Source organism: Rhinolophus ferrumequinum, chromosome 10, assembly GCF_004115265.2.
Source record: "Rhinolophus ferrumequinum isolate MPI-CBG mRhiFer1 chromosome 10, mRhiFer1_v1.p, whole genome shotgun sequence".
Classification (NCBI taxonomy): domain Eukaryota; kingdom Metazoa; phylum Chordata; class Mammalia; order Chiroptera; family Rhinolophidae; genus Rhinolophus; species Rhinolophus ferrumequinum.
This window is the reverse complement of record NC_046293.1, coordinates 68,858,606-68,877,633: the sequence shown is the minus strand read 5'-3', so window position 1 is coordinate 68,877,633 and position 19,028 is coordinate 68,858,606.

Here is a 19,028-nt window from a genome sequence, read left to right as displayed (position 1 = left end):
CCTAAAGTCTTGCTGAACTGAACCCCTACAACTAAGGACATACAGAAGAAGCCACCTTGAGACTGGCAGGAGGAACAGAGAGATGAACTGTCTGATAACATACCCATGGATGATGGTTAAAACTTGGAAGGGATATCTAGGCTGTGAAGGTTCCCCCTAGAAGAGTGAGGGGTCCTAGCTCCACACAAGGCTCCCCAGACCAGGGCTCCAGAGCTGGAGAGAGAAGTCATCAAAATTTTTGGTTGTGAAAACCAGCAGAGATTGTAGCTGAGTGAAATGGAGGGTGGCTGCACTCCCAGGTTCTCATCTTAAAGGGAACTTAAGATGCATGGACTTACTTGCTGAAAAACTCTCACTCTGACTGCCAGCACTACGGCAGCAGCTAGAAAGACGCCAAGGACATACAGGGAGGAACTGAATTATCGGGCTTCAGAGAGAGTGCTGAAAGAATAACTTTCTCTTGGACTGAGAAACTGGAGGAAGCCACTGTTTCTTTGCTGATCCCTCCCCGCTCCCAGTGTGCAGACACAGCTAGCCACCATATCTAAATCTTCATCAACCTGGTTAACACCATTCATTCATGCCACCCTGGTGATTCCCTAAGAATCCGTTAGACTCAACTTTTGGGCACACTGAACGCATTTCCAGTGTTTTTTCCTTACAGATGGCTTGGCTTGGCTCATGCTACAGACTTTCCTAAAATCTTTTCAAAGATTCACAAAACCAAAACAAGCAGCATCTGTATTTGGCATGACCCATACCTAATGCTGAGCAGGCCTATGTCCAGCAATAGTGACAGCCAGCCTTGATTTGTGGCTTGTACCTCTTGAGGCACCTCAAGCACAGCACTGAAAGCAGCCTACTGTGGATTGATTGCTTTAAGGCTCATGCCAGGTGGCTCCAGGCAGGGCATAGGCTGTGGCTGAACTTTCCCTGCAGCAAGTCCCCTCTCAGGATGCCACAAGGCTGGCACTCTCAGTGGCCAGCTTCAGATTGAGACCAGAGTAACACCATAGTGCCTCCAAGGATGACACCCAAAGGGCAAACTGAGCAAATACCAGAGCTCTGCTAAAGTGAATCCTGCTTTGTATGGTCAGACCCCGCACAACAGCTCCTCTACTGTAGTCATGGCCAGTCCTCACAACCAATCAACCCGAAGACCAATACCTCCAACTGATGTGTAAACAGCAACCAAGGCTCCACTACAACAGGAGAGCACATACAATCCACACAAGAGGCACACCTGGAGCACCTGGTTCTAGTAACCAGGGAGAATGCACTACTAGGCACCACAGGATACCTACTCAAAAGACCGAGAGACTTAGAAGCACTACATAGAAACAAACACAGAGAGGAAGCCAATACAGGGAGACAGAGAAACATTTCCCAAATAAAAGTACAGAACAAAGCTCCAGAAAAAGACCTAAATAAAATGGGGACAAGCACTCTACCAGATGCAGAGTTCCATACCCTGGTTATAAGGAGGCTCAATGATCTCAGGGAGAACTTCAAAGAAGAAATAGGAAACATAAAAATGGAGATAGAAAACATAAAAAAAGAACCAGTCAGTGTCATCAAGTGTCCCAACATTTGCATTATTGGGGTACTAGAAAGAGAAGAGAGAGAGCAAGGAATTGAAAATCTCTTTGAAGAAATAATGATGGAAAACTTCCCTAACCTGGAGGTGGAAATAGACGTATAAGTCCAAGAAGTGCAGAGAGTCCCAAACAAGATGAACCCAAAGAGGTCCATACCAAGACACATCATAATTAAAATGCTAAAAGTTAAAGACAAAGAAAGAATCTTAAAAACAGTAAGAGTAAAACAGTTACCTACAAGGGAGCTTACACAAGACTGTTAGCTGATTTCTTAACAGAAACTTTGCAGGCCAGAAGGGACTGGCACAAAATTTTCAAAGTGATGAAAAGCAAGGACCTACAACCAAGATTACTCTACCCATCCAAGCAATTATTTAGAATGGAAGGACTGATACAGAGATTCCCATACAAGAAAAAGCTAAAGGAGTTCATCACCACCAAACCAGTCTTAAAAGGAACATTAGAGGGACTTATTTAAGAGGAAAATAAAATGATCAAACATATAAATAATAAAATGGCTATAATTACATAAATATCAGCAATTACTTTACATATAAATGGATTAAATATTTCCATCAAAAATCACAAGGTGGCTGAATAGATAAGAAAACAAGACCCACATGTATGCTGCCTACAAGAGACTTACTTCAGATTGAAAGACACACAGAGACTGAAAGTAAATGAATGGAAAAAGATATGTCATGAAAATGGAAATAAAAATAAATACTTATACAAGACAAAATAGACTTTAAAGACTATAACAAGAGATGAAGAAGGATCCAGTAATCTTACTTCTGGGTATTTATTTGAACAAACTCAAAATGGTACTTCGATGGGATGTGTGCATGTATATATTCATTGCAGCATTGTTTACAACAGCCAAGATATGAAGGCAATCTGGGTGTCCCTGAATGGATGGATGGATGGATAAAGAAGAGGTAGTATATGCACACAATAAAATATTACTCAGCCATAAAGAAGAATGAAATCTTGCCATCTGCAACAACACAGATAGACTTAGAGGGTATTTTGCTGAGTGTGGTAAGTCATTTGGATTAAGACAAATGTCATATCATTTCACTTATAAATAGAATCTAAAGAAGAAAATAAACAAAAGAACAAAACAGAACAAAACTCATTGATACAGAGAACATTTTGATGGTTGCCAAATGAGAGGGACCTTGGGGGTGGGTAGAAAAGGGGAAGGGATTAACAAGTACAAATTAGTTGTTACACAATAGTCATGCGGATGTAGGGTTCAGCATGAGGAATATAGTCAATAATATTGTGATCACTATGTATGGTGTCAGATGGGTACTGGATTTACAGGGTTGATAGATGGGAGTGGTTTAGGGACAGGGTGAAAATGGTAAACAAATTAAGAAGTACTAATTTGTAGTTACAAAATAGTCATGGAGATGTAAAGTAATGCATAGGGAATATAATCAATAATATGGTAATAACTATGTATAGTGCCAGGAGGGTACTAGACTCATTTGGGGATCATTTCTTAAATATATAAACATCCAACCACTGTGGTGTACACCTGCAATATAAAATAGTACTGAATGCCAACTGTAATTGAAAAAATTTAAAAAAGGGGGAAACATTGAATGGGAATAAGAGGTTCAAATTTCCAGGTATAAAACAAATAAGTCTTAGGGATGTAATGTACAGCATGGAGAATATAATCAATAATATTGTGATAACGTGGTACAGTGTCAGATGGTTGCTGGACTTATATGGTGATCACTTCTTTAGGTATATAAATGTTGGAGAATCATGGTGTACTCCTGAAACTAATATAATATTGTATGTTAGCTATATTTTAATAAAAGTCTTTTAAGAGAGAATTCAACTGTATACAGTGATATAATTATTATAATGTATTGCACTCAGAACTACAAAATATCATTCTATTGAGGAACCATATTCAGAAATTAAATTATTCAAGGGTTTGACCACTTGGAACATTTCAGCAATCCACTAACGTATCTACAATTGAATATCTGATTTGATCAGATTTAAAGGCATTAATGATCCTGCTTCCATTGCTAGAGGAGGGACTGCTAATCAGAATAAGTAGTGGCAAAAACAGTTACTTAAATTATCGCTGATAGCCACTTGTAATCAAGTGCATGCAAATGGCAAGGCTTTGAGTAGCAGGTAGAACACTCAGTATAATAAGGAGTGTAACAGGACTGTTTGGTTACATCTATGTACATACACTTGAAACTTTCGGAAAGAAAAAAATGTGCTTAGGGCTGTAAATCCTTTTCTTGAAGTCCAAGAGTTACCAGAAAGTTTCTATATCTGCTTTAAAAAGACATATTTTCTGCAGCTCTAGGACTGAGATTTTTGAACAACAAACTAAAAGCCTAATGTTGCAGATGGCTGAATTTTAATGCTAAACTTAATTTCCAACCTTACATCATCTCTTTTGTTGAAATTAGGGCACTGATTGGGAAGGTAAGGGACTCGGAAAACTGAGATGGGGATATACTGGCAGATTCTCATAAAGATGAAGAACTTGAGCTATTAGTTCTGCTGAGTGTCCTTTGCAGCCCTCTTTTGTATTTGAGGTGAGTCTCCTCTTGTCTGAAGAAATTTAATACCCCCGCCCCAAGGAAGTTGCCTTATAAAATACTTCCGATCCTTCATTGATTCTTCCCTCAGCACCTCTATTTGCTACTAGAACAATAAACAGACTCAGATCCCAATAGGACCCAGAAGATTTGGTTCAAAGTGTAACCTATGAGAGGTATTGATACTCAAGAAAAGAATTACATATTTAAGATAGAAACCTGGGGTTGAACATGCACAGGAATGCATTCAGAGAGTGGAGGATCAGGTGGGAACCATGCAAGGTCGGCTCAAGAAAAAATTATTAACATGGAACACTCTGCAGAGATTTTGAGTTCATTGTGCTATATCTTAAGTGGTGAGGAGTGACTTATAATTTTCCTTATTTGGTTGACTAAACACCAGATATATTTGTGGCCTACACTAAATAAAGTGAAAAATGAAAAAAAAAAAAAAGTGATACTGTAGAAGTAGAAGTATCCAAAGTCTGACAGATATCGGAATGCTTGAATAGATTTATCATGTAATATCTGGTCACTTATCCTCTATGTTTCCTAGGAGAGTCCAGAGGAAACTCTAAGCAATTCTATGAGAAATAAATTTGTGAGGGGAGCCCTGGCATCCTCAGTGAGCTCTTTGATAGCTACTCACCATAGGCAATGAAGGACAGTGGGAACTGCCTCCATTAGGCTCTTCAGGTAAGAAGGTTTAGGCTATTCCCAACAGACAAGGAACCCTGGCTAGCAGACACTTTCTGAGAGCAAAGAGAATATAAAATGAGTGTAAGGAAGTAGATGAAAATATCACCTATGATCACATGATCATTTGCAAATTGTGAACTCTAAGAGTTTGAGTTATTTTCCTTTTAGTTTATAGAGTTTTGTGTAAGTATTAATCAACCAATTTTGTTTCCTTCCCATCTCCCATGTACCTACTATTTAACACAAGATGTGTTAATTTTTATGCACTTTACATTTCAGTATGTAGATTATAAAATACGAAAGGGGAGTTCGACTCAGTTAAAAGAGGAAGAAACATTACCTAAAGATAAACAAAAAGCATTGTATCCTTTTTTGATGAGAAAGTTAGCATATTTTCGATTGTGCTAGAGATATACGTTCCTTATTAGGCAGAAGAATGAACTTGTTATTGCCTTTATGTGGAATTTATTCTAAGAGTTAAGAGAGATGACAAGATGACAAGTGGACAACATATAGAGTGTGGCTTTGTATTGAGGCAGTTTAACTAAGCTGGAACTACGTTTCCAAGAATCCATTCCCCGTAGTTCACAAGAGAAATTTATTTTTGCGAGATTTGGGTGATGTAAATGAAGCAACAGCCATATTTGTATCCTCTGAAAGTTGGTACAGGGCACCAACTTTAACAGTTTATGTACATTATTGTTGGACTTGTAGCAAACTTGATTGGTGTGGGACAGCAGCAGAACTGCTACTTGTCCAGATTCTGCCAAATCTCTTTCCTTCAGCTGTTCTGAGTCTTTAGCCAATTGTATGTGCAGTTCCATGACGAAGAGCCCTGGCTTCTCTATCCGAGGGTGGAAATGGTGAGAGTCACATGCAAGTTCCAGTTTATTCTCATGGGTTCTAGTTGTTTCATGAATTCCAGTTTGTTGGTGCTCTTGTCTGTGTCAACTTTCCTCCCCCACTGCTGGACTGCCTAACCTAGAGCAAATTTGGCTAAATTTGACAAACAGAATCATGCAAACAGAGGCAACACTCATTTACAGACTCCTCCACCTATTTCACAATTGTGTAAGGTCTAATTCCTATAATATCTGTTTCATTTCTGGTGGCTTTTTCTCTTAATGAACCCTAAGATAGATAGATAGATATGTACGTATGTACGTACGTAGATACATACATATAGGTAGGGAAAGAAAATAAGATAGTGAAATAAGTTATATGAAAAAGTTATATTTCAATATTGTATTGTTCAATATTACCTGAAAGAACATAACTTATATAAGTTCCACAATTTGGGTACAGAGCAAGCAAACAAACAAAAACAAGATAGATAGCAAAATAAATAATAGAAATAAAACAGGGCACCGATTTTTCTAGGGTCCCTTTGTAAACAAATTAAAAATACAAAAAAGTCCTCTAACCATCCAATTTAACAAACAAAAAATGATTTAACAGTTTCGTGACTCATTATTTAAATGATATATTTAAAAAATGCTTTTCTAGAGTTATACCAATTTTGAAATGATTCAATCAAAATTCTGTAAATATTTTTGTTTCAATAAAGTATATGGCTGCCTGCATTAAAAAGGACTAAACAAATTTAAATAATGACTATATTATTATACTTTAAAAATTGTTTTTTTGTTGGCACAAAAGCAATTATTTACAGAGTGTTTGCCTTGTGCCAGAAACTACGCCGATTAGTTCATATTCATTAATACTATTCTCACAATTCTTTATAATATTTAGTGTTATTTTGTCCTAGTTTACAATTGGAGAAAGAAAGGACATGGAGGCTAAATAATTTTCTTGAGGAAATAAACATAGTAAATAAGAGAACCAGAATTTGAACTTAGGTGGGTCTGCCCTCAGAGTATAGATGCTCACTTCTTTGGCAGCCATCTTTGAAATTCTCATGAAAAATTATATGAAAAACACCAAAATATGAATCGACACTAACACTAGCAAAAGGTTGAAGTCATTATTCTAATCTGTAAAATCATCTTTCATTGTTAGATTTCCTGAGGAGATGAGGTTGAGATGGAAAGAAGGGTCAGATAGAAGGGGAGGCTAAGTTTATACCTGTGTGTGTGTGTGTGTGTGTGTGTGTGTGTGTGTGTGTGTACACAGACACACACATATGCATATCTATACACACATGTGTGTATGTATGTATAAAACAAGTTAAGTAGAATTAGTTGATAATGAAACATGGAAGCACTTTGAAATACTTTCAGTAATTTTAGATGCTTCTTTTGATATCTCAAGCCCTATTCCTAAATGCATATTTATGCTACTGTGACTTGTTACAATTATAGATGTTTGGTCTCAATCTACTATAGATGTTTTAGACCTCTAATGCTGTATCAAGCAAAAATATTTTCCATTAGCTCATTCTCTCAAAAAAGTTTGATTATAGTTTTTTTGTTAAGTAAATGCTATGGTTTGCATTATCATAATCATGTAAATATTGGTCACATTTGATCCTTATACTGCCCTATAATCACATAATTTGAGGAGGTGATTAGCTATTGGTATTATCTGGGGAGAACAATTACCATGTCTTTTGTTTTCCTCTTTTTTCATTTCCTATCATTAATTCTTCCCCAAACCGTAATACTATATTTGGTAGAGTCAATCACATGTAATATATATATATTAATATATATATATATATATATATATATATATATATATATATATATATATATATATAATTTGGAAGCATTCCTTCTAGATCCCTCCTTTGTCCTCCTCCTGTCTGCGTTGGTTAATCACTGGCATGGAAAGAAAGCTGATTGGAAGAGAGTATATGTGACCCAGCGTGATTTACCAAGGGATGATAAAACAATAAGTTGGTCTCTGTGTTGGAAGTCTGTCAAAATTCAGTATTTTCCTTTGAGCATATCACTAACTTAATTAATGCTGTTGTTTCATCTCTGACCTCAGCAGAGCAAATAACGCCAGAATATAAACATATTCTTTTGTTAGGATTGGGAGTGGGTGAGTACACAGGCAAACACTGAACTCTGCAAAGCGGTGGAGAGCTATGTCTTACTGATCCTTCTATAATAAGTAACCAATCCTTCTGATATCAGCTTCAGGATCACACCTCACCAAGTTCGCATGTACCTGGTGTCATCAATTCCTGAGCTTCTTCAGACTTCTATCCTGCAAGTTTAAAGGCAGTTTTGTGAGGTTTATTAAGTCAGCTAATACTGGAAAGTCCGTAACTTTCCAGTTCATTTTCTTCTATGATTTCTTCTCCCATTGTCCTATTCTTACGAACACTGCTTTTTTTATTTTTTATTTGCAGTATTAAGATAGTTATTATTTTTTTCTTTTTGTGGAAAGTGTTGTTTTTTACATTTTTAAATTTTATTTTTCAATTATAGTTGACATGCAATATTGTATTAGTGTCAGATGTATAACATGTGATTAGACATTTATATACTTTACAAAGTGATAACCCTGGAATTCTTGCCATTTGCAACAACATGGATAGACCTAGAGGATACTATGCTAAGTGAAATAAGTCAGACAGAGAATAGCAAATACCATATGATTTCATTTATATGTGAAATCTGAAAAACAAGATAAATAAACAAACAGAACAGAAATGAATTCATAGATACAGAGAACAAATTGATAGTCACCAGATGGGAGAAAGATTGGAGAGGTGAGTAAAAAGGTGAAAGGGACTAAGAAGTCTGAATTGCCAGTTATAAAAACAGTCATAGCGAATATAGTCAATAATATTGTAACAACTCTGTATGGTGTCAGATGGGGAAAATAATTTTCTTGAGAGAAGACATGACTATGTGCATTATTTAGCATTATTTAGAAGATTTTTGTGATTTTAAATTTAGCAGTCAATTTACATTGTCTATGTAGTTTGATTGGTGTGATTTGTAATAAGAAAAATTAGAAATTAGAAATTCAAGACAGAATTTTGGCAGCAATCAACTTATGATGCCGATTTATTGTCTTAGTTGTTGTTACCAAACAATTTACTTGTCTACTGTAATCTTATTAAAGTATATTATTATAAGGAAAAGTGAATCTGAATGATTAAGGTGGGAAACACTATGCATATTACATCCCGCATTCATAGAACTATAAAGGTTGTTTATGTTATAAGAAACTATATAAAAACATGATACTAAGTCCATAACTGTTACATATTGCTTTAATAAGGGGTGTATCTATTAATCATCGAGTTTTGAGATGATATAAGAAATACTAGAAACAAACTTCCAGTTTATGAAAGAAATTATTTGGAATTAGATGAAGGGGTGGTGTTACAGAGGATCCTGTCTAATATTTACGATTCGCTTTCTGTTTCTGAGGTAGGAGTAAGAGGATGGAAGTCTCAGCACATATTTCTGAACTCTTTTCTCTCCCAACTCCTTGACAGGATAACTCAGCCATAAAAATTACCTCAGTTAATTGCCTTTAGCCTACTAAAAATAAAATCCCCCATGTAGCTTTCATTTCCCATCGCTTCTCCCCTGCACGACACACTCTTGACAGCCTGATCGTCACAGGCATTGCGGGTTCTCGCACCAACTAACGTGAGCAGAAAAAGAAAGAGCCCAACCTTCACATTCCCTGTGTGACACAGGAAAAGATCGTACTAAATAAATACAACCACACTAAACAAACACAAGTTCAAGAAACCTTTATCCAAAATAAAGGCGAACCCTTGAGGATACGCAATTAGAGTAATTTCTGAGAGAGTACCAGAAGCAAATAGACGCCACAGAGGCACAATGGTTGCTTAAGCAGATAGAAGCTCACAGTCAGGGGTAAATGATGAAGCTGAAGTTCAGAACTCTGTGGGTGTGCAGAAAACGAAACCCATTCCCAAGGATGTTAGACGTTGTGATGGACAAAAGAGAAGCACATTCATTTAGACTCTTCTAACTAGAGAAAATCTAATGAAACAGAAGGACCAGGGCTTGCCTGGGATTAACTCTAAAGGGACAGAGAGTTTCAGATAACACAAGTATAGTTGGAAAATGGACAGATGGACACAGTACTTAGATGATTTAAAACTAGAAATGCTGTGACTGACTCCATACCAAAGAACCGGAGACAAGCTTGGATCAAAGTTCGACTTAAATAAATACTCCTACGTTATTTCGTTAAATACTGAATTTTGTTAGTATGATTTACAATGAACCCAGAAGAAGTATTATTTCTAGTATTTTATATGTTGAAATTACTATATGGGTAATACGAATTTTTGGAATAATGAAAGCAAGTTTCTGAGTATAATTTTTATAGCATATAGCTAGTGCTCTATACTCTTTGTGTGAGATAAAAGGAATATGAATTAAAGAATATAAAAGTAAGTAATGAGGAGAAAGAAAAATTTTATGGAAGCACCTCTACAGTCTCTTAAGATGGAGGTTTCAGCAAGTATTAAGCTACATCATTAAATCTTTTTAGGCACTCAAGCATCTTAGGTCTGCAAGATTTTGATTTGTGGTGCATTTGAGAAACAGGAAGCCTATTTTTCCCCGGCTTTATTTGCCAACAATTTATTCAATCCAAAATCATGTGCATTCGCTATACATGATTAAAAAGCAGACACAGGAAGTGAGGTAGTAAGCAAGAGAGTACTACAGATAAATGTTAGCAAAATATAAGAAATATAAACAAAAATAACAAAAATCACAAAAGCTCTTAGATAAAAGAACAGGCAATGCTTCAGTATCTGGGCTAATTTGTTAAGAGTCAATATTGGAGACCAGCAAGCAGCAACTCATAAGGCAAACTTGGTATTTTATCCTGATAGCCCTAAATCAATTTTCAACAATATTTCTCTTAATTAGTTTGTATTTTCATGCAGTGAAAACTGGTAAGTTAAAAATTAAAATGGAAAAAAATGTATAGACATTTAATAAAGTTGATTCAATCAACAAGTAAGAGTTTTGTGGTTGTTGTGGCTTGCTTTTTGGACAGAGTAGAATCTTACTTAAGAACATAAACTCTGGCCCCCGACTACCTGAGTTTGAATCTTGGCTCTAAAATCCACCTGGTCCATGGATTTTGGTAATTATCTTCTGTGTCTCAGTTACCTCATTTGTGAAATGGGCATAATATTCTGAGCTATCACATAAGGTTGCTGTGAGGTAATCAACTCATAAATTAGTTAATGCGTATAAATTGCTTAGCATAATACTTGGCAAATAGTAGGCACCATGCAAATGTATGGTATTATTATTGTCATTCTTTTAAGAAATTTTATGAACCTTATTTTGTACCAGGCACTATAGGAAACATTCTCAGTTCTTCCTAATATTCATCTCTCCCTCTGCCCCAAAAAAAGATAAATATTAAATTTTGTGTCTAACATCATAATCCAATATAATTCCTATTGAAATAGAAAAAAAAATAAATGCTAAAAGTGGTCAAAAATGACCAAAGTAAGTGTGTCACTATGTAATAGCAATAATAAGACTATTGTCAAAATTGTCTTTTAGAGGTTAACCTTTAGTTCCCTTTCATCCCTATTACTGTGCTATTTACTTTCTGCTGGTATTATTGCCTTCCAGGAGTGATGCTTTGTGTTCTGTATGGGTTATCTAGATACAAAGGAAATAATCTGATTAATTATTATTAAGTAATTTATTGACTGTAGCTTTGTCTCATGGTATAACATAATTAAGATTTTTTTTTTTAAGAATGGGAAACACAAGCCTTTATTAAATAAATAGAACAATACTTTTTTTGCTATGTTGTTCAGTGTTATAGAATTCAAATCCTAATTCAGAAAGTCTGAAGTGAGGCCCAAGAGTTGCGTTTCTTTTTTTTAAAGTTTTTTAATTTTGTCTATTACAGTTGACATATAACATTAGTTGCAGGTGTACAACACAGACATTAGACATTTATATAACTTACAAAATGATCACCCCAATAAATCCAGTACCCATCTGACACCATACATAGTTATTAAAATGTTATTGACTATATTCCTGATGCTATACCCTACATTCCCATGACTACTTTGTAACAACCAATTTAAATTTCTTAATCCCTACCCCCTATCATCCATCCTCCCAATAACCCCCAGCAAATGCAGCAACCATTAAAATGTTCTGTGAGCAATGCTAGACATGAGCTTGTTTCTGTTTTGTTTGTTCAGGATAACTGTTCTCTAGATAACACATATAAGTGGTGTTACATTGCATCTGTCTTTCTCTGTCTGACTTTCTCCACTCAGCACGATACCCTTTGGTCCTTCCATGTTGTTGCAGATGGCAAGATTTCATTCTTTTTTATGGCTGAGTAATATTCCATTGTATATATGTACCATAATTTCTTTATCCATTCAGCCATTGATGGACACCAAGGTTGCCGCCTTATCTTGGTTACTGTATATAATGCTGCAATGAACATACAGATGCACATATCCCTTCAAAGGAGGTTTTTGGGTTTCTTCAGATAACTACCAGAGATGCCCAATAACATTAAAGGATACTTTACAATGTATTATGCCAATGGTTCCCAGTGCTCTTTGAAAGTAGGAACACACCTATTTTTTTTCTTTTTGTTAATCAACATTTGACAATCACTGACCACTAATCAATGGATATTTGCTGTATAGCTGCACCTTTGTCTTAAAGTATGTCAATAATAGATTGTTGCAAAAACCAGGCACTCGCACATTTAATTAATCAAACATGGCTTCTAAATTCACAGTTGTCCATAATAAAGTTTGAGTGAGGTGGGTCACATCAGACATTGGATTATTAACTTTTTTCTCCCAAGCCCAGGCTTATACATAAGATTGGGACAGTCCAGCTTTGAGCCTTGGCTGGAGACATGCTATAGACCACGTCACCTGGACCAGGTATACCCCATAGAGACTCAGGCCTGAACCTCCTTCTAATCCAACAAGCTTTGCCTCATACTCTTTATGTACCTCAGGAAAAATGTATTCCTGCACTCAATTTTCAGAACTGACATGGGCCGGTTGCCCAGATTTTTTTGAGAATCATGCTCATAAACCCATAGACCAGCTAGTATATCCTACCCTGTGCTAGTGAATAAAAGGGAATCATTGTGAAGTGATTCTTTCCTTATGTGGAAGGTTGTACCAGAAAAATTAATAACAATAACTTTAATAATGATGTTAATGATAAATATACCATCACCTTATTACTGCATTACTTTTATTGTGTACAGTGTTTTAAGAAATGAACATTACCTTATTATTTTCTTTTATCCCTAAAACACTCACCTGAGCTAGGACACTGAGGCTTCAGAGGTTAAAATGTGAACCAATATAAATGGCAGAGTTGTAGTCATACCTGTGTAGTTTAACCCCAGGTCTGACTTTATATCACATCTGAAAATGAATGCTGGGCCCTTTTTGAGATTATTGTCAGGTACTCCCACTGCATACCTGATGGTCTTATCATGCTACTGACTGTCAAGGAACCCAGAGAAATCATGCACGGGATCTCACTAGTTCTGTGAGTCCAGGAAATTCTGAGGGAAACCAGCAAAATTCATAACCACATACACAAGCCAACCTAAGAATGCCATCCTGTGCTATGTGACACAGAGAGCAACAGAACCAAAGTTATTGTGTCATAACTTTGAATTATACCCTGTGCTTTACAAGGCATCCCAACATCGCCTTTCAGAATTTTACTATGTTAGCACTGTGTGTAATGTTTAAAGGTGGAGTTTTGTGGAAATATATACATCCCTTTAAAAATAACACTAATAAGTCATAGACTTTGAATGCTTTCACAGGAAATGTAAGAAGATGGCTTTCTTGCAACAAGAAAGGCAAATGCACGATCACAATGCCAGTTTTCAGCATATTCATAATGTGCTGAAAAGTGGCACAGACATAAATATGTATTCTTGTGGTTCTGTTTTCTTGACAGGAAAAAAAAAACAAAAACAAAAAAATGCCTGTATGCTACCACACAGCATGAGCCCATAAAAGATACATCAGTTTGCACCTCTGTTTCTGTACCTTCAAAAATTTTGTTGACAAGACTATATCAATAAAACGTTAGTACCAAATATCTGTTAACAATCAGCCCACCCATCAATAATGCAATCTAAAAGATACCAGTTTTACTGGTAGGCTTTCAAAACAGATTTTTGTAAAGGGTTATTTTGTGAGTAATGTTTAAATTAAAATACTAATATAAGAGAAACATCTCTACTGAATAATAACCATTCGAATTGAACAAACATTTAATCACATACATCTTATAAAACATTATGCAGTAAAAATATAGTTGACAATATATTCTAAACCTTCGTTCTGTTTTCAAGTTACTGGTAACAGTTCTTAGGTTTTTTAGTGATCACAATAATAGGCCACAGAATATTTTCCTTGCAACGTACTATTAGCAATCAGTTAGAACAGCAGCCTCTTCCGTTGAGTGAGTAAGACACAGCAGGATTTAGAGAGAGTAGCCAATAATCAGCAGGTATATTGGATCTTCCAGCAGATAGATTATTTTAAAAACTTGAACCTGCTGGGATTTTGTTCTCTGAAGAGTCTGTTTATTTTTTGTTGTTGCTTTTGCTATATCTTTTGGAATAGTGAATTTCACATTAGCACACACTGTCAAGAAATTCTGACACCTAGATCAGAGGAGGTTAATTATTCATCAGAAGGCGTCATAGTTAGTGAGCTCGTACTTAACACTGGAAAAACAGAGATTAACAGCCGTAATTATGTGGTTGTAGAAAACCAATCTTGGGAGTATATTTTCAGTACTTGGATTTAGACGCATGTATTTATTGTATCAGAGTTGGTTGACTTAAGACAAATATCTTCAACTACAACAAAGTGATAAATGAAGTAGATACTGGAGAATAATGTAGAAAAATAATAATTAAATGATTTTCTCACTCATAAAATTTCTTTAAGCAACATTGAATCTGGCTGCAAAGTAATATTTTGTAACTATAGTAGCTGATAGCAACACATTATTGAGGTTTACTATGTGCCAAGCACTATGTAAGAGTGTTACATGCATTATTACTAATTCTGAGAAGAATCTATTAGGGTAGGTATATTTTCTTCATTTTAGAGATGGGGAAAATGAGTCTAAGTTAATTTAAATAAATTTCTCATAGCTAGTTAGTATTCACCCAGTTCCTAAAAACAGACAATTAAGAAATTTAAATAATCTAATACAGAGTCGTGGTATTTCTGCTTCCTTCTGGTAATAACTACTAGAATAGCATTTTCATAATATAAAATAATTTTATAAAACAGAAAATCCACCTACACCTGATTTAAACAATAAGGAATTTGTTGGCTCTGTAACCTAGAAGCACAGTTTGACCTAGAAGGTTAATATGATAATCAAAGACATTATTTCATTTAATCTCTTCATTATAGCACTCACAATTTTCTCTCAGTCCAAGGATGCTGATGCAAACATAAGATAGATGCCAGTAACAACCCAGGTTGCTTCCTCCTCATGTTCAATGGTAACGAAGGAAAACCTTGACACAACCATCAAAGAGAAGTCTTGAGCTTCACACTAATTGGGACTTTCTAAACACATCCGTAAAACAATGCCATGCACTAATTGCTAAGACATCTCTACATGTCACTCTGGTTCAAGGAATGGGGGTTAAGAGCTTATGTCTTGATAAGAACTCTGACGGGAAGTGGGAAATATCTCAATATTTAAGAAAAACTCTTTAAATGCCAATGAGACTGAACATTGTGGAGAAAAAAAAAAAAACACACACAACAGTAGCCAATGTGGAGACTGGCTATATTGACACAGGCTAAATCATGTGAGGTCTCATAGGCCATATTAAAGAATTTAGGCTTTATTCTAAATTTAATTCATAGATCAACATTAGGTTTTAGAAAGGTTGATGTGGCTTTTGTGTGGGAATATGATTTCCAGAGAACAAGTGCAGGCAGTCTTGTTCAGACTAGTAATCTAGGAAAGAGATTACGGTCTCTGGGACCAGAATTTATCAGTGCAGATGGGGAATAGTAAATTGACTCAAGATCTATTTTATACACAGAATCAACAAGACATGTAGATACCTCTGTATATTTTGAATATCATGTATTTTAATTCAAAAAGAATCATCAGGTATTTCTATTCAACACTATGCTAACTTTCAAAGGTAGATTATCTTCAAATACACATCAAAATACCCTTCAGATAATTTATGGCTAGGAAAATAGATAATTCTATGAAAAAATTATTTTTACTATGGTTTGGTAAGAAATAAAACTAATGGGTAAAAAAAAGAGTGCTATAGAAACAAATAAAAATGAAGAAAATGAACAAACTTAGTCCTAACTGGTCTGAGAGTCTGAGGGAAAAAATAGAAAAAAGAAAATAGCACATTATTTATCTAGTTAGAAACACTCATAATTCCATGCTTGACATCAAAACAAGCATGTCGAAGATACACTTTAGCAATATGAAACCTGGAAATCTGGTCGATCATCTAATTTTTTAACAAGAAACAGAACTTTCAAGTCACTGTTCTACTTGATGGGCACAGTCCATTGTATAAACAGACTTATTTGGCCACGACTGTAAACACAAAGTCCAAAATTTCTTTTCACACATTTCAGGTTGACATTTATTGAGCACCAACTTAGTGCCAAGGTAGATCTATTTCAATTTCAACAAAAATATAATTTATTGAAAATCGTCTCTCAGAAAGTCATTCTGTTAGTTTTTCATTTAGTTATTCATCTAATATTTATAAAATACTTATTGTGTGGGCCAATCACTCTGACAACACTAAGGATATAATAATTATTTTTTTAAAAAACAGGCACACCCCTCTGCCATATTATTAGTGTTCACACGAATTAGTATGCTACAAAGAAAAATAACAGTTGTATGCTATAAAGAAAAACAAAGAGTTATAACAGTTTGCAACAGATTATTTGATTAGTAAAAGATATATGAGAAGTCTCTTCCAAAGCGACGATTCCACACAAACACAGGAACCAGTAAACTGACGGAAAGAGGAAGGGAAGCATAATCAGGCAGAGGGAATATTACATGTAAAATCATATGTTGAGAGAAGGCATGGTGAATATGAGGAGCTGAAAGAAAGCCACCATAGCTGCAGTTCGGGAGAGTGTGGTGGAGATGAGTTTGGAGAGTTAGATGGGTGCCAAAACATGCAGAGTTTTAGACACGGAGACATGTTGTCTTCATTCTAAGAACAATGAGAAGATATTGAACTGCTTTACGTATTGGAATGATACATTCTTACTTGCTCACATGAAAGATTGCTCCAGGTAGAAAAAAATCTGAAGGGGTAACTACAACTGCTGTTAGAATAGAGAAGAAATGATGGTAACTTGGACTGGGAAAGACAGTGAGAAGAGTTTGAGCTTGTGAGATTCTTAATAGATCTCATAAATCAATAGACTTTTTATAGTGGTTTGAGTATCAGGAGTAAGGGAGAGGTAGAAGTCATCGATGATTCCTAGATTTCTGCCTTTCATAACCTGATGGTTTATGCTGCCTTTTGCAAAGAAAAACAGTGGTAATGGACTACTTGTGTAGATAAAGATAACACGTGTAGATTTTGTCTTTATTGTGTAAGAGAGTCTTTGAGATATCTAATAATTAATTTTAATTAGGTAGGTAGATACACGTATCTGGAGCTAAAAGACAATACTGATAAGAGATAGCATTTTTTGAGTAATCTAATGTAATAATGGAAGTCATATATACTAATGGAATTGCTTAAGAGTATAGTCTAGCTTGTGACAACTTGAGGTCCTAGGACTAAGATTTGAGAAATCTAACATTTTGTTATGCATTGTAAAGGATAAGAAGTAGGAGTAAAACCTGGAGAATTTTTAAAGTAAAAGCTAAAGAAACTGTCTCGAGAAGGAGGTAATTTAAAGACCTCCCTCCCCCAAATAAAGCCTGTTGGATTTAGTGACATAGAAGTAATAAGTGATCCTGATAAAATTTTTATCAATAGAGAGACATCGGCTGGAAGACAGATTGGTGTTGCAGTGTGTGGGAAATTAAAAGAAAGGAAGGAAGGAAAGAAGGGTGTGGTGTGTGTGTGTGTGTGTGTGTGTGTGTGTGTGTGTGTGTGTGTGTGTTTTCTCCCTAGACTGAATGCCTTCTAAAAAATACTTGTCAAATTAACTACCAAAACATATTTATGCATCTTTTAATCTGTTTCTTTAAAATTAAAAAAACATATTGTCCTACAAACATGTTATAGATTTCCTTTCTCTTCCTTTGTATTTAAACTGTTTGGAAAATTCAGATTCAACAAAAATAAATTCTTATTCCACTGTAAATCTTCATAGGTCTACTCTATATTGACAATCTACATTAAATAATTGTTACTGATTAACTAGATATTTCTATCAAGTATGACTTTTCTGGAGTAAAGAAAACACAATGCTCATTCCCGTTACAAGTGTACATTTTACAAACCATGGAAAATGAAATAAAATAATCCACCTTGCACCAGAATCAGTACATTATTGGTCCCCTAAGTTACTGAGTCACATTGCTCTTTAATACTTAATTTTCTTTCCAATACATGAAACAGGAGATCATTGTACTCTAAGTTCAAGTAAGAAAAATAATTAGCTCTGCTTTTATACAAAATGATCACTTCGCTTTTCCTGTGGTATTCAACTCATTAGATGATATTCGTGGTGTTCATCTACTTGGTCTTTATTGGTGACATTGAGAAATTATTTCTGTTGCATTTGATGGGGTCTAACCACGAGTCACGCATTTTGCTAACGTAACAGTGACTGGAATGCATTAAAGGAAAACTTCAGACTATAAGAAATGTTTCACGAATGTTTCTTTCTGACCTGAAGACATTGATACATAACTACTTAGATGAAAGAAATTTCCTGTTCTCTTTCCCCATGGACTGAATGCTTTTCCATTTGAAAATATGAGTGGTTAATGTTAGCCTTCCGTAGCTCTGACACCTTATTTGAGATTAGTGATGGTCAAAACTTTGGATATGTGTTCTCTAAACTTTCAATTGCCTAAGTTTTCTAAAATTCTATACTTATTTCTTTTGCTTTCATTACCACCTGTGTCTTGACAAAGAAAAAAGATTTTGGACTTTCAATTTATTATAATAATCATAGGAAAAACCCGCT